Source organism: Ranitomeya variabilis, chromosome 8, assembly GCF_051348905.1.
Source record: "Ranitomeya variabilis isolate aRanVar5 chromosome 8, aRanVar5.hap1, whole genome shotgun sequence".
Classification (NCBI taxonomy): domain Eukaryota; kingdom Metazoa; phylum Chordata; class Amphibia; order Anura; family Dendrobatidae; genus Ranitomeya; species Ranitomeya variabilis.
The window spans coordinates 8,500,011-8,517,299 of NC_135239.1; positions in this window are offsets into that span (position 1 = coordinate 8,500,011).

Sequence of the window (17,289 nt, forward strand, 5' to 3'; positions counted from 1 at the left end):
CCCCAGTGTTCATCTTGTTACATTTGTAATCAGTTGTGCGCCATCACTAGTAGGCCGCCCCTGGCATTCATCTTGTTACATTTGTAGGCTATTGTGTGCCATCACCAGTAGGCCGGCCCCGGCATTCATCTTGTTACATTTGTAGGCTGCTGTGCGCCATCACTAGTAGGCCGGCCCCGGCGTTCATCTTGTTACATTTGTAATCTGCTGTGCGCCATCACTAGTAGGCCGCCCCCAGCGTTCATCTTATTACATTTGTAGGCTGCTGTGCGCCAACAGTAGTAGGCCGCCCCCAGCGTTCATCTTGTTACATTTGTAGGCTGCTGTGCGCCATCACTAGTAGGCCGCCCCCCGGCATTCATCTTGTTACATTTGTAGGCTGTTGTGCGCCATCAGCAGTAGGCCACCCCCGGCATTCATCTTGTTACATTTGTAATCTGTTGTGCGCCATCAGCAGTAGGCCGGCCCCGGCATTCATCTTGTTACATTTGTAGGCTGCTGTGTGCCATCACCAGTAGGCCGGCCCCGGTGTTCATCTTGTTACATTTGTAGGCTGCTGTGCGCCATCAACAGTAGGCCGCCCCCGGCTTTCTTCTTGTTACATTTGTAGGTTATTGTGCGCCATCAGCAGTAGGCCGTCCCCGGCATTCATCTTGTTACATTTGTAGGCTGCTGTGCACCATCACCAGTAGTCCGGCCCCGGTGTTCATCTTGTTACATTTGTAGGCTGCTGTGTGCCATCACCAGTAGGCTGGCCCCGGTGTTCATCTTGTTACATTTGTAGGCTGCTGTGCGCCATCAACAGTAGGCCGCCCCCGGCTTTCTTCTTGTTACATTTGTAGGTTATTGTGCGCCATCAGCAGTAGGCCGTCCCCGGCATTCATCTTGTTACATTTGTAGGCTGCTGTGCACCATCACCAGTAGTCCGGCCCCGGCATTCATCTTGTTACATTTGTAGGCTGTTGTGCGCCATCAGCAGTAGGCCACCCCCGGCATTCATCTTGTTACATTTGTAATCTGTTGTGCGCCATCAGCAGTAGGCCATCCCCGGCATTCATCTTGTTACATTTGTAGGCTGCTGTGTGCCATCACCAGTAGGCCGGCCCCGGTGTTCATCTTGTTACATTTGTAGGCTGCTGTGCGCCATCAACAGTAGGCCGGCCCCGGCATTCATCTTGTTACATTTGTAGGCTGCTGTGCGCCATCAGTAGTAGGCTGCCCCCAGTGTTCATCTTGTTACATTTGTAATCAGTTGTGCGCCATCACTAGTAGGCCGCCCCCGGCTTTCTTCTTGTTACATTTGTAGGTTATTGTGCGCCATCAGCAGTAGGCCGTCCCCGGCATTCATCTTGTTACATTTGTAGGCTGCTGTGCACCATCACCAGTAGGCCGCCCCCGGCGTTCATCTGATTGCTCCAGTTTTCCAGGTCAGTGCTTGGTAGCTGCAGTAGACGGCTGCACAACTAGGTAAATTATAATACCGTAGTCCCCATGTTGGAGCCTACTGAGTGACGCAGCGCAGTGGTCTCAGTCAGTTCTGACCGTGTGTGTGAATTAACCGGTCACATTTTGTTGATTGGTGGAAGTGTAACCCGTCAGAGTTTTACAGTAAAACTTCATTTGACAAGTTTATTGTTCACCACTTTCCTTGTCGGCGGCTTCGCTGTATCTTGGGGAGCCCACCCCGCTCCACGACTCAATACTATACCCTAAATATTTCTCATACTTTGAAAAGTGTTTTTGGGCTTGTCCTCTCCTGCTCGTAGCCCAAGGAAAACTACAGCAGCTTAATATTTCCTTGTTTTTCCTTAGACAAATACAATGGAGAATATATTTTTGCATTTTTATCCTTTTTTTGACGTGAAGCACTGAATTGATAAACTTCTAAGAGTTGCTCTCCAGTCATATTTGTGGATTCTTAAGAGAAAACAAAAACAAGAGAGAAAAAAAACAATAAAACATCTGAAGTTTCTGCTTCAAACTTGTTTTTCCTTAAGAAACATGAAATCCTTATGTTTTGTGAAAGCAGTTACTTAATAAAACATATCGCTATTGTTCTGGAGGAGGAAGCCATTCTACAAAAGAGCTGTTTTGTGTCAGGCGCAATATTGAAAACGTCTAATTCGGCCTCTGCAGAAGTTCCGCGGGTCAGATGGGTTAGATATGGAGGAGAGGGACGTCGGAGCAGAGCCCAGGACGCGGGCAGGTAAGATGGCGCCTCGGGCTCTAGAGATGCAGGATTCACTTACAGCAGTTCAGCCCCAGGCAGAAGAAAAATAAGAAATGCTTAAAGAAAAATCTCCCTATGATACAGTAGATTATTACCAGGTATTTAGCCTCGCCACGTTCTGGGAAAAAAGTCTGACAAAACGAGACTCAAACGGGTCAAGAAATGTAATGTCACATTGTGACATCGAAATAACCAGAAACAATATCCTTGTGGTCCTGTGCTGGACCCCGGGATGTAATACCAGGCACAACCTGTGGACAGGGGTGGCGCTCTTTCTGGGACAAAGCAGCCATAGTTTTCAAAACCTCTTTTAGGTATTTGTCCAAATTTTCCCGATAGGTTTCACCGAGGTAAAAACCTTTAGAAGCAGATGAACGCCGACAGTGATCAGCTTGTTCCCACTTTCCCCGGAGTGGGAACACGTTATTCGCTAAATATGACTTGTCGTTTCTTTATCGCATGTAGAACGTGCGGGGAATTTTTACCGGCACCTTCTGTCCCTGCCCTAAAGAGCTTATGATCTAATTTTGTTGCCAAGGAACAGAGCATAATGAGGAATTGATCAAAGGTTCAGGCCCTTCCTTTCATGCACTTCTTTTCACAGGCGTCTTTAATCTATGGTTCATTTTCAGTATTTTTGAGAGAGCAGCTCAGGTAAAGGAGGTTTATGGGAAGTAAGAAAAAGTCTGAATATATATATATAGGAGCTTTTATCAGGCAGAAAGGAAAAGAGGGTGAAATAAAATATTTCTGAAAACATTTCTGCTTAGGCTACTTTCACACTAGCGTCGGGCCAAGGTTCCCGACGCTAGCGTTGTCTCCGCCGCACAACGGGGGCAGCGGAAGCATTTTTCCAGCGCATCCACTGCCCCATTGCGAGGTGCAGAGAAGTGCGGGGAGGTGGGGGCGGAGTTCCGGCCGCGCATGCGCGGTCTGAAAAAGCGGACCGTCGTGAGCAAAAAACGTTACATGTAGCGTTTTTTGGTCCCGACGGTCCGCCACAACACGGCGCAACCGTCGCACGATGGTTGCGACGTGTGTCAATCCGTCTCAATACGTCGCTTAATGTTAGTCTATGGGGAAAAAACGCATCCTGCAAGCACTTTTGCAGGATGTGTTTTTTCGGCAAAACGACGCATTGTGACGGATTGCAGTTCAAGCTAGTGTGAAAGTAGCCTTAGTGTTTCTCTTGCAGTGTGAGGAAGAAAGACTAATACTTAGATTTATGGTATAGCGGTAGTATTTATGTGTGTGTTACATTACACTTATTTTGTAAGCCCCTAACATGCATACATCTATGGTGGTGCACCCTAATGATACTGGGTATATGGGAACATCAACAGATGACCAGGATGTTAGTGGAAAAGCAGGAGTATATAAAGTCCAAGACTAATATTACCGCCATATAGTGGTAGATACCAGTCCTACAGCACATACAAGAGACTACAGCACAGTTATAGATGGAGATTTGCCGCTGACGTTCTTGCTGATGGAATCATTGACTTTTCCTGGCTTTTCATCCGGCTCTAACTGGCATTACGACTTCTCCAGCCACAAATCATCTGCAGAGAATATAACAAAGACACATCTGACTTTTCACATTTCCTGCACCATTCCCATCAACCCCCAACCTGCACAATCTCCTCATCCTGCTGATCCCTCAATGACCCCACTGTACCCCCACATAATAATGTCACCATTGTGCCCCCACATAATGCCACCACTGTCCCCCACATAATAATGCCTAGGACTGTGCCCCATATGATGCCAACACTGTGCCCCCACATATTAATGCTCTCCACTGTGCCCCCACATAATAATGTCACCATTGTGCCCCCACATAATAATGCCCAGGACTGTGCCCCATATGATGCCAACACTGTGCCCCCACATATTAATGCTCTCCACTGTGCCCCCACATATTAATGCTCTCCACTGTGCCCCCACATATTAATGCTCTCCACTGTGCCCCCACATATTAATGCTCTCCACTGTGCCCCCACATATTAATGCTCTCCACTGTGCCCCCACATATTAATGCTCTCCACTGTGCCCCCACATATTAATGCTCTCCACTGTGCCCCCACATATTAATGCTCTCCACTGTGCTCCCACATAATAATGCCTAGGACTGTGCCCCATATGATGCCAACACTGTGCCCCCACATAGTAAGTGAACCACTGTGCCCCACATATTAATGCCCCCACATAATAATGCCACCATTGTGCCCACACATAATAATGCTACCACTGTGCTCCCACATAATAATGCCACCATGTGCGCCCACATAGTAATGTCACCACTGTGCCCCCACATAATCAGTGAACCACTTTGCCCTCAGATAATAATGCCACCACTGTGCCCTGACATAAGTGAACCACTGTGCCCCCACAAAGTAATGTATGCTTTTATTATATATATCTATATATTTGGCTCCATAGCAAAAGTCCTAATTGTCTCCCCCACAAAAAAATATAAACATATTTGGTGTAGTAAGAGGGGTACAGAGCATAGGCACAGTCACAATAGAGCATTCCTCACAACTTTTGAAGACAAGGTGAGAGATAAATGTATATTTGTGTTTGTTAAAGCCCTTTAGTATTCTCACCCTCTCTAATACCCCTTTCATAGTCACCATAAAATATGGTGCCCCCCAAAAATGCCTCCAACATGTTGTGTGATACCCCCAGAGTGAATTCTCCTTTATGCAAAGTAACATTACTCCACAATGCCCCAAAGTATGATGCCCCCACTGGGCCCCCAACAGAGTATGATACCCCAATAATTACCCCACCACAACATGATGCCCCCACAGCCACGTACAAGTACTACTACTGACAAATAAAAATGAACCACTAAATACTCACCTAACCCCAGATCCTGGAGAGTTCACCTGTGCAGCCATTATCTGTGTTCCCTGGTCTGGTTTGGCCTCCACCAATATGACATTGCACAATATCGCCCCCCATGACGTGGAGGGTGCCCGGGCCTCTCACCACCTCCACCGTTATTGCAATCCCAGTAATCACAATGGATGATTTGCAGGGCGTCTATGGACGCAGAACACCATGGTCCTTCTCCATCCAGCAGCTGCTAGAAAAGTCGGCCCAACCATTAGTCAGTATCTACCTCTGAGGCTTCTGTGAATGCAGATTGTCACTCCACCTGTTTCATCAGTTGCTTTCCATTTCCTTGTGTGATGGAAGAACTTTGCTTTGTGCTTTTAATCAATTAGATGCCTTTCTCCAGCTACGAGAAGCTGCAGCTCCATCTCCCTCCTCCCCCGCCTCCTTGTTTTTACTGAATTATACTAAATACATTTTATAATGACTGAAGAGATTGGTAAAAATGTAGCACAAAGTTTCACATATTTATGGTTTCACCAGGTAGATGAAATACATGATAATGCTAAGGGTGCCTTAATACTGGGGCAGATAGCATCCCCTCGCCTCCAGAAGTTCTCTCATATACTCCTCAGTATCTGACGTTTCTTCGCAGTTTTGTATCTTTGGACGGCTTCTCATGTGATATTACGTGACGATATAACAGACTCAATATCCAATAAAATCTACCGCGTTGCCGCAGGAGATATCGGGAATGCAGTTGTAAGGTAGCTTCACGTTTCGAACTGCTTTGATTAAATTATTATCGAATTGCTGTACTAGTCATTTGCATAGCTAATGCCATTATGGGAAACACTCCCTCTGGAAAATTCTAATTCCCTCTGACTCCGGCTGCCAGTGAATGAATCAAAGTGAGTAAAGTTATTGAAGAGCCTGTCTCATCCCTAAACCCCTTTAATATTAAAACCAGCAGCAGCATTTTGCTGATTGCAGCAGATTCCATTCCCTCGATCCCAGGCAAACCGCTGATTCTGCAGGTGAGCTTGCACTTGGCGGCTCATGTACCCTATAGCGGCCACTACTGGACAAATATAGTATTTCAACCCCCTGCAAATGACAGGTGTCCATACAATACATGGACTTCTCAGGTATTCACAACATACAGTCTCTATAAGAGTCCTGCTCTGACTTTATTCCTATCAGGTAAAGGTATAGATAAGGATCGCCCAGTTAGGACACCTGTGTACTGATTTTATATATCGACCAATATTTTATATACTACCTTGGTCCATGTTACTCCTTAAATCCTTCTGTGTGGGCATCTGTTATTGGCTGGTCTGGTGAGGAGTATTCTCAAAACCATAGGCCAGGGTAAGCAGCACAGAGCAGGTGGCGATGATGCAGTGGACAGCATGTGGATCAGCGAGGACTAGAACAACAGGATGTGCAGGACAGAACAACAGAAAGTGACTCTGGAAGCAGTATATGAAGTTGGAGGGCCATTTTATACAGGAACTTGCAGCAAGGATACGGTTAACCACAGGATTAGTAGAGATATATGTGATAGGGAACTTGCAGCAGGGATATGGTTAACCACAGGATTAATAGAGATATATATGTGATAGGGAACTTGCAGCAGGGATATGGTTAACCACAGGATTGAGGCCGGGGTCACACATGCGTGTTTTACGGACGTAAGAGCGCAAAAACTACGTACGTAAAACTCGCATTACATACGGCACAATGCTTCTCAATGGGGCTGCTCCTATTAGCCGTATATTACGGTTCAGTATTATACGGCTTTCTACGGCCGTACAAAGTCGCAGCATGCTGCGTTTGTCAGCGTATTGCGCAAATAATACGCCAATGAAAGTCTATGGGGGCGAGAAAAATACGGATTCCACACGGACCTGCAGTGTGACTTGCGAGAAATACGCAGCGCTGTTAGTGAAAAGTCGGTAATTCAATTGCCGGCTTTTCAGTTCTCCTGCACAAACCCGACAGGATATGAGACATGATTACATACAGTAAACCATCTCATATCCCCTTTTTTTTGGCATATTCCACACTACTAATGTTAGTAGTGTGTATGTGCAAAATTTCAGCGCTGTAGCTGCTGAAATAAAGGGTTAAATGGCGGAAAAAATTGGCGTGGGCTCCCGCGCAATTTTCTCCGCCAGAATGGTAAAGCCAGTGACTGAGGGCAGATATTAATAGCCAGGAGAGGGTCCATGGTTATTGGCCCCCCCGTGGCTACAAACATCTGCCCCCAGCCACCCCAGAAAAGGCACATCTGGAAGATGCGCCTATTCTGGCACTTGGCCACTCTCTTCCCACTCCCTGTAGCGGTGGGATATGGGGTAATGAAGGGTTAATGCCACATTGCTATTGTAAGGTGACATTAAGCCAGATTAATAATGGAGAGGCGTCAATTATGACATCTATCCATTATTAATCCAATTGTTGGAAAGGGTTAAAAAACACACACACATGATTTAAAAGTAGTTTAATGAAATAAACACAGCGGTTGTTGTACTAATTTATTGTTCTCTCAATCCATCAGGAACACCCTCGCTTGGCAAAATAATAAACGCACAAGATACATACCTTCTGGTGAACCGTCTCGTCCCACGAAGTAATCCATCTGAAGGGGTTAACTAATATTACAGGCAGAGCTGCGATAAACCACTCGCTCTGTCTGTAATCCCCGGGTGCTGAAAGGAAAGCAGTGATCTGTACTTACATTCAGTCGCGGTGAAGAAACCGCGTGAAAATCCGCAGTGAAAACCGCAGTGGTTTTGCACTGCGGATTTTCCAAATCCGCTGCGGAAAAATCCGCAGCAAAATCCGCAACGTGTGCACATACCCTTAGATGGCAAAGTGCAGTAGTGCAAGGTGAAAAATCAATACCAGGGGTATATACCTTTAAGGGTCCGTCAATGTGCATGCACAGCGCACTCCCCGACGCGCGTTTTGGAAGTACTTCCTTCGTCAGGAAGGAATAGTAATATTCAGTACTACTTGATTGCCATTTTGTATAAATAAAGGCATTTGTATTTATATATTTTTTGTGGTCCGATATTGCTTTGTTTCTATGGTCTGGGGTAGTTTGTTTTCTTTTCATTAACCATGGGATAAGCAAGTCGAAAGAGCAATAGAAACTGGATTTACAGACTGCTGAGCTAGTAGTCAATGTAGAGTGCTGGAAAGCAGTCAGGAGATGAAGGGAGGATAATTAGCTAGTTGGCTGGAGCAAAATCTTTAGGATGATGAGAGTAACTCCTGCAAAATCACAAAGTGGAAAAGTGCTGTTACTTTCCTGAATATACAGGCAGCACATGAATGACACAGCAGGCTTTTAAAGACGAGATGCTGACATCATAGATACCTGCCAATATGGAATAACTACGGCAGCTGCTCATAGGAAAAGGGAGCAAAGCCCAGCGCTGGAGCCAGGACAGCTGAGTGAAAGCATTTACAGTGGTTTCTAACTCTCTTGGGGTAATTCCAGGTCCGGCTCTATACATGGCCCCTGATGAAGGGGCACGTTACCACACTAGTCCACTTGTGGCATTTGTTAATTAACACTGTGCATGTACTAGTCTCCTTTTCTGTGTGGTGTGATACTAAGGATGGACAGGCCAGTTGATCAGCGACCATTTTGATGTACGATGCTAGAGACAAAGGTTATCAATTCAGAAATAATAACATTGAGCAAATCTTCCCAGAATTGTATACAATAGTTAGATTTATAATTGACAATCCCTTTACATAAACATTATGGGTTTTTTTATATCCATCAGATGCCTCGATTAATGCTAATGATATCCATCATCCATAGACTCAGATATGTAAAAAGACCATTGTAAACGTTGTTGCTGGACGGCGTTACATTGTACTGGATTGGTAACAAGAGAAAATGGATAATTTAATGTATTTTGTTGTGAATTCTATTTTTGGGCTCCCTCTAGTGGTCACAAGCGGTACTGTGTAGTGTTGTCTTTCTGCAGGTTGGCTGCATCAGCTGGTTCGTTATCCTTGGTTGGTTTCCTATTTAGCTCACCTGGAGACCCAGTTCCTTGCCTGCTATCAATGTATTCAGTGCTCTTCAGATTCCTTGTGTCTACCTTGCTCCCAGTCTCTCCAAGACAAGCTAAGTTTTTGTTTGATGATTTTTTGATTATCAGTGTTCATTATGTTTTTAGTCCAGCTCGCTAAAATGTGATTTCCTCGCTTGCTGGTTGCTCTAGGGGACTGAGTTTCTCCCCCCACACCGTTAGTTGGTGTGGGGGTTCTTGAAATCTCAGAGTGGATATTTTGTAAGGGTTTTTTACTGACCGCATAGATTCCCTTTTCTATTTTCTGCTATCTAGAATTAGTGGGCCTCTTTTGCTGAATCTGCTTTCACCCCTGTGTATGTGCCTTCCTCTTACCTCACCGTTATTATCTGTTGGGGGCTTCTATATCTTTGGGGATTATTTCTCTGGAGGCAAGAGAGGTCTTTTCTTTCTCTCTAGGGGTAGTTAGTTCCTCAGGCTGGCTCGAGACGTCTTGGATTTTAGACACGTTCACCGGCTACCTTTAGTGTGTTGGATAGGTTCAGATTTGCGGTCAGTCCAGTTTACCACCTCTCTAGAGCTTGTCCTATGTTTGTTACTTAGCTGGAGTAATTTGTGATCCTCAACCACTAAGGATCATAACAGTATAGCAGGCCAAAGAGTGTTTAATGCATCGCAGAAGTGGGATAAAAAGAAGACCGGAGTACATTTTTTTTTTTCCTCCCGCTTTTCCTTTGCTGCAGTCTGTTTAGCTTCTTTCATCCCCTTGAACTCTGGGTGGTTTTGAGCTCAGCTGCAGACATGAATGTTCAGACTCTGACTTCTAGTGTGGATCATCTTACTGCACGGGTGCAAAGTATTCAGGATTTTGTTATTCATAGCCCTATGTCAGAACCAAAGATACCCATTCCTGAGTTGTTTTCTGGAGATAGATCTAGGTTTCTAAATTTTAAGAATAATTGTAAGTTATTTCTGTCTCTGAGACCTCGTTCCTCTGGTGATTCCGCTCAGCAAGTTAAAATTGTTATCTCCTTGTTGCGCGGCGACCCTCAAGATTGGGCTTTCTCTCTGGCGCCAGGAGATCCTGCATTGCTTAATGTGGATGCATTTTTTCTGGCTCTTGGTCTGCTTTATAAAGAGCCTAATCTTGAGAATCAGGCAGAAAAAACGATGCTGGCTATCTCTCAGGGTCAGGATGAAGCAGAGGTGTATTGTCAAAAATTTCGGAAATGGTCAGTGCTTACTCAATGGAATGAGTGTGCCCTGGCTGCAAATTTCAGAGAAGGTCTTTCTGAGGCCGTTAAGAATGTTATGGTGGGGTTTCCCACCCCTGCAAGTCTGAGTGATTCTATGGCTTTAGCCATTCAGGTTGATCGGCGTTTGCGGGAGCGCAAATCTGCTCATCCTTTGGCGGTATTTTCCGAACAGAGACCTGAGTCTATGCAATGTGACCGAACTCTGACCAGAATTGAGCGACAAAGTCATAGACGTCAAAATGGGTTGTGCTTTTACTGTGGTGATTCTACTCATGTTATCTCAGCATGCTCTAAACGCTTAAAAAAGAAATCTAAACCTGGCTGTCACCATTGGTACTATACAGCCTAAATTTATTTTGTCTGTAACTTTGATTTGTTCTTTGTCGTCCTACCCGGTTATGGCTTTTGTGGATTCAGGTGCTGCCCTGAATCTGATGGATTTGTCGTTTGCCAGGCGCTGTGGTTTTGTCCTGGAGCCTTTGGAATTTCCTATTCCTCTGAGGGGAATTGATGCTACGCCATTGGCTGAGAATAAGCCTCAGTATTGGACGCAAATGACCATGTGCATGACTCCCGTACATCAGGAGGTGATTTGCTTTCTTGTTCTGCATAATTTGCATGATGTTGTCGTTTTGGGTCTGCCATGGCTGCAAGCTCATAATCCAGTTTTAGATTGGAAAGCTATGTCTGTGTCAAGTTGGGGTTGTCAGGGAATTCATGGCGATACTCCGTTGGTGTCTATTGCTTCTTCCACTCCTTCTGAGGTCCCTGAGTTTTTGTCTGACTACCAGGATGTATTTGATGAGCCCAGGTCCTGTGCCCTGCCCCCTCATAGGGATTGTGACTGTGCTATAAATTTAATTCCTGGTAGTAAATTCCCTAAGGGACGACTTTTTTGCCATTGGCCGAGTTTGCCCTTAATAATCGGGCTAGTTCTGCTACTTTGGTTTCGCCTTTTTTCTGCAATTCTGGTTTCCATCCTCGTTTTTCCTCGGGTCAGGTTGAGCCTTCTCACTGTCCTGGGGTGGATTCTGTGGTGGATAGGTTGCAGCAGATTTGGAACCATGTGGTGGACAATTTGAGGTTGTCACAGGAGAAGGCTCAGCGTTTTGCCAACCGCCGCCACGGTGTGGGTCCCCGACTTCGTGTTGGGGATTTGGTGTGGCTGTCTTCTCGGTATGTTCCTATGAAGGTCTCCTCTCCTAAATTCAAGCCTCGCTTCATCGGTCCTTATAAGATCTTGGAAATCCTTAACCCGGTGTCTTTTCGTTTGGATCTCCCAGCATCGTTTGCCATTCATAATGTGTTCCATAGGTCTATGTTGCGGAGGTATGTGGTACCTGTGGTTCCTTCTGTCGAGCCTCCTGCTCCGGTGCTGGTCGAGGGCGAATTGGAGTACGTGGTGGAGAAGATTTTGGATTCTCGTATCTCTAGACGGAGGCTTCAGTATTTGGTTAAGTGGAAGGGCTATGGTCAGGAGGATAATTCCTGGATTGTCGCCTCTGATGTTCATGCGGCCGATTTGGTTCGTGCCTTCCACGCGGCTCATCGTGATCACCCTGGGGGTCTTGATGAGGGTTCGGTGACCCCTCCTCAAGGGGGGGGTACTGTTGTGAATTCTATTTTTGGGCTCCCTCTAGTGGTCACAAGCGGTACTGTGTAGTGTTGTCTTTCTGCAGGTTGGCTGCATCAGCTGGTTCGTTATCCTTGGTTGGTTTCCTATTTAGCTCACCTGGAGACTCAGTTCCTTGCCTGCTATCAATGTATTCAGTGCTCTTCAGATTCCTTGTGTCTACCTTGCTCCCAGTCTCTCCAAGACAAGCTAAGTTTTTGTTTGATCATTTTTTGATTATCAGTGTTCATTATGTTTTTAGTCCAGCTCGCTAAAATGTGATTTCCTCGCTTGCTGGTTGCTCTAGGGGACTGAGTTTCTCCCCCCACACCGTTAGTTGGTGTGGGGGTTCTTGAAATCTCAGAGTGGATATTTTGTATGGGTTTTTTACTGACCGCATAGATTCCCTTTTCTATTTTCTGCTATCTAGTATTAGGGTATGTTTCCACGGTAAGTAAACGCTGCTTGTTTGACGCTGCAGCGTCAAACAAGCAGCGTCCAGAAGTTCCAGCAAAGTGGAGGGGATTTTATGAAATCCCGTCTCCACTATGCGTGGAAACCCGCACGCAGCGGCCCTGCGACTCCGGACATGCTGCGCGTCTTTTCAGAACGCAGCATGTCCGTACACCTTGCGGGGACGCAGCGTCCCCGCAAGGCATATCACAGGGCCCTATGGCGAGGGGTGCGATGATCCCGGATGTGTACTGTACACATCCGGCACCATCGCGTCCCAGAAAGGGGGCGGGGCTTGGCGCCGAGCGGCTTCGCCGCTGCGGCGATACCGCCGCCCCTCCGGACCGTGGAGCCATACCCTTAGTGGGCCTCATTTGCTGAATCTGCTTTCACCCCTGTGTATGTGCCTTCCTCTTACCTCACCGTTATTATCTGTTGGGGGCTTCTATATCTTTGGGGATTATTTCTCTGGAGGCAAGAGAGGTCTTTTTTTTCTCTCTAGGGGTAGTTAGTTCCTCAGGCTGGCTCGGGACGTCTAGGATTTTTAGGCACGTTCATCGGCTACTTCTAGTGTGTTTGGATAGGTTCAGATTTGCGGTCAGTCCAGTTTGCCACCTCTCTAGAGCTTGTCCTATGTTTGTTACTTAGCTGGAGTAATTTGTGATCCTCAACCACTAAGGATCATAACAGTATTTATAGAATACTCCAAGGGGCGTCCTCTCTTTCTCCACTCTCACCTCCAAGGGCCTTTTTGTTGGCAGGTGCCACTTCCGGTAGCTTGATTTTCCAGCTCTGAAAGCTACAATTCCTAGGTCTTCACTGAAGAATGTGCCACATTGTGCCAAAACTATTAAGGTACATGTGCGACAGATGAGCTTAGTCCCGTGGAGGCTGTCTGTAGAGGTGACATCAGTAGTGATGAACTGTCCAAGGCAGAAAACAAGGCCTAAGTCTAGGTACGGGACATCACAGCAGGTGGATAGAACACTCACAGATATTTTGGCATGGTGCAGGACAAACCCTTTAAACTTGACCACTTCCATAAAATATTGTGTAATGGTAATGGGCATTCACATGAATAAAGTGGCCATATCTTGCACATGTCTTGCTCCTCCATGCTACGCTCTTCTTTCCACTGAGTATTAGGGTAATAGAGTCTACACTTGGAACATCTGTGCATGGACATGCTCCTATGACGTCTGCCATGAGTACTAGGCGGTGTGGAGTGTGTGCTGCTGTTGGCTCCGGGTAGCACAAGCGCGGCTCAGTAAGACCTTGGGACTGCTGGGGCTTGTGTCCTTTCAGGCAGTTTCTTCTGTTTCATTCTTCCAACTTAATGGTTAATTGCAATTAGTTCTCTGCTTGAGTCGGGGCGGCCTGTTCCTATTTAAAGCTCCATAAGTCGGTCCCTAGATGCCAGTGACAGCCTCGCGAGTCTGGTTCTTCGTCATTCCTATTGTTACTATTTTACCTCCTACTATTGACCAAGGCCTGTTTGGTGTCTATCCTTCTGCTTGTCGATTTTGCCTATCACGTTGAACATTCTGGTTTGACTAGTCTTCCTAACAACTCTTTTCTAGCCATCTTCCCCGGCTAATCATTATGTACCATCTCCATAGTCACGGTATCTACCACTAGGGTCATCTTATCTACATTGTGCTCTCAGCATCAACCACTAGGGACACATAATCTATGACTATGATGGTATCTGTTATGGGGGCCACAGAATGATGACCGGTCTGCAAACCATGTCCTATAAGGAACGGTTACAGGATTTGGGAATGTTTACCTTGCAAAAAAAGAAGACTGAGAGGAGACTTAATAGCTGTCTGCAAGTATCTCAAGGGCTGTCAGTGTAGAAGGATCATCATTATTCTCATTTGCACAAGGAAAGACTAGAAGCAATGGGATGAAACTGAATGGGAGGAGACACAGATTGGATATTAGAAAAAAGTTTTTTACAGTGAGGGCAATCAATGAGTGGAACAGGCGGCCACGAGAGGTGGTGAGTTCTCCTTCAATGGAAGTCTTCAAACAGAGGTGGGACAAACATCTGTCTGAGATGGTTTAGTGACTCCTGCATTGAGCGGGGGGACACGATGACCCAGTAGGTCCCTTCCAACTCTACAATTCTATGATTCTATGATAGTATCTACTACTAGGGTCCCTGTATACTGTATACTGTAAGGGTCATGGATGGTATCTACCACTAAGATCATGGTATTTCCCAGTAGGCTCATAATATTTACCAGTATGGGCACAAGTACCAACCATTATGGTCTGAGTTTCTACCACTAGGGTCACTATAGCTACCAATCCGGTCATAAACAGTTTCTACCAATAAAGTCATAGTATCAATTCCTAGAGTCACTGGATCCAACACTCAAGTGTCGATATCTAACACTGGGGCCATATAATCTTCTACCACTAAGATCACAGTATCTATGCCAATTATCAAAATATCTTTCACAAAGGTCATAGTATCTAACACTAAGGTTACAGTGTTTACCACTAAGATCATGGTATCTTCCACCAGTGTTATGATAGCTAACACTAGGGTCTCAGCTTCTTCCACTAGGGTCACAGTATCTACAAAACCAAGTTTATAACATTTAAAACTAAGATTATGGTATCTACTACTATGTTCACAGTATCTACCACCAATGTTATGATACCTGGTACTAGCGTTACAGTATCTATCTCTAGGGTCATGGTATCTTCCACAAAGGTCATAGACATACAGTAGTATCTACCACTAGGGTGACAATATCTTCTAACACTAAGGTTATAGTACTTAACACTGAGATCACGGTATCTTCCACCAGGTTCTCAGCTTTTATCTGATACTAGGGTCACAGTATCTCCCACTGGGGTAAGGGAATCTTCCACCATTGAGGTCACAGTGTTTACCATCAGGGTCTCCGCTTCCATCTGATTCTTGGATCACAGTATCTCCCACTGTGGTCAGGGAATCTTCCACCACTAAGGTCACAGTATTTACCACCAGGGTCTCAGCTTATATCGGATACTAGGGTCACAGTATCTCCCACTGGGGTCAGGGAACCTTCCACCACAAGGGTGACAGTATTTACTACCCGGATCTCAGCTTATATCGGATACTAGGGTCACAGTATCTCCCACTGGGGTCAGGGAACCTTCCACCACAAGGGTGACAGTATTTACTACCCAGGTCTCAGCTTATATCGGATACTAGGGTCACAGTATCTCCCACTGGGGTCAGGGAACCTTCCTGTTATGGTCCCAATGGCAGGGGACCTGTTATGACCCCAGTGGACAGGGTCTCAGAGGAACGTGTAAGTCTGCAAGATACAAAAATCCAGCTCATAGGGCTGTGGTAACTGGGTTGACCAAATAGCTAATCCTAACGCCAACACTAGAAGTAGCCGGGGATCATGCCTACAGAGATCGCTAGATGACTCGCGCCAGCCGGAGAATCTAACTACCCCTAGGAGAAGAAAACAATCCTGAGGGTCACCCCGTAAGAATGAAATAACAATTTTTACTTGTTGAGCAGAGTCTCCAGACGAACAAGGTTTCAGGGACAAAAATAATTTACAATTATTCCTGAAATTCCTAAACTTAAATCGGTCTCCTGAAATAACAATTTTTACTTGTTGAGCAGAGTCTCCAGACGAACAAGGTTTCAGGGACAAAAATAATTTACAATTATTCCTGAAATTCCTAAACTTAAATCGGTCTCCTGAAAACAGTTCAGGAATCGGAATCTTGGGTTCAGACCTAGGATTTCTGGTAACATAATCTTGTATACCCTGCACACGAGCGGCAAGCTGGTCCACACTTGTAATCAAGGTCTGGACATTCATGTCTGCAGCAAGCTTAAGCCACTCTGAGGTAAAGGGGAAAAGAAAAAAAAAATGAGAGAGGAAAAAAAAAAAACTCAAAATTTTCTTTCTTATAATCCCACTTCTGCAATGCATTAAACATTTAATACTGGCCTGGCATACTGTTATGACCCCAGTGGACAGGGTCTCAGAGGAACGTGTAAGTCTGCAAGATACAAAAATCCAGCTCATAGGGCTGTGGTAACTGGGTTGACCAAATAGCTAATCCTAACGCCAACACTAGAAGTAGCCGGGGATCATGCCTACGGAGATCGCTAGATGACTCGCGCCAGCCGGAGAATCTAACTACCCCTAGGAGAAGAAAACAAAGACCTCTCTTGCCTCCAGAGAAAGGGACCCCAAAGCAAGATACAAGCCCCCCACAAATAATAACGGTGAGGTAAGAGGAAATGACAAACACAGAAATGAACCAGGTTTCAGCAAAGAGAGGCCAGCTTACTAATAGCAGAATATAGCAAGATAACTTATCTGGTCAACAAAAACCCTATAAAAATCCACGCTGGAGATTCAAGAACCCCCGAACCGTCTAACGGTCCGGGGGGAGAACACCAGCCCCCTAGAGCTTCCAGCAAAGGTCAGGATACAGATAGGAACAAGCTGGACAAAAATACCAAACAAAACAAAAGCAAAAAGCAAAGAAGCAGACTTAGCTTGAAAAACAGGAACCAGGATCAGAGGACAAGAGCACAACAGATTAGCTCTGATTTCAACGATGCCAGGCATAGAACTGAAGGTCCAGGGAGCTTATATAGCAACGCCCCTGAACTAACGGCCCAGGTGAGGATATAGGAAAAGACAGACGCTCCAGAGTCAAATCACTAATGACCACTAGAGGGAGCAAAAAGCAAAATCACAACAGTACCCCCCCCTTAGTGAGGGGTCACCGAACCCTCACCACGACCACCAGGGCGATCAGGATGAGCGGCGTGAAAGGCACGAACTAAATCGGCCG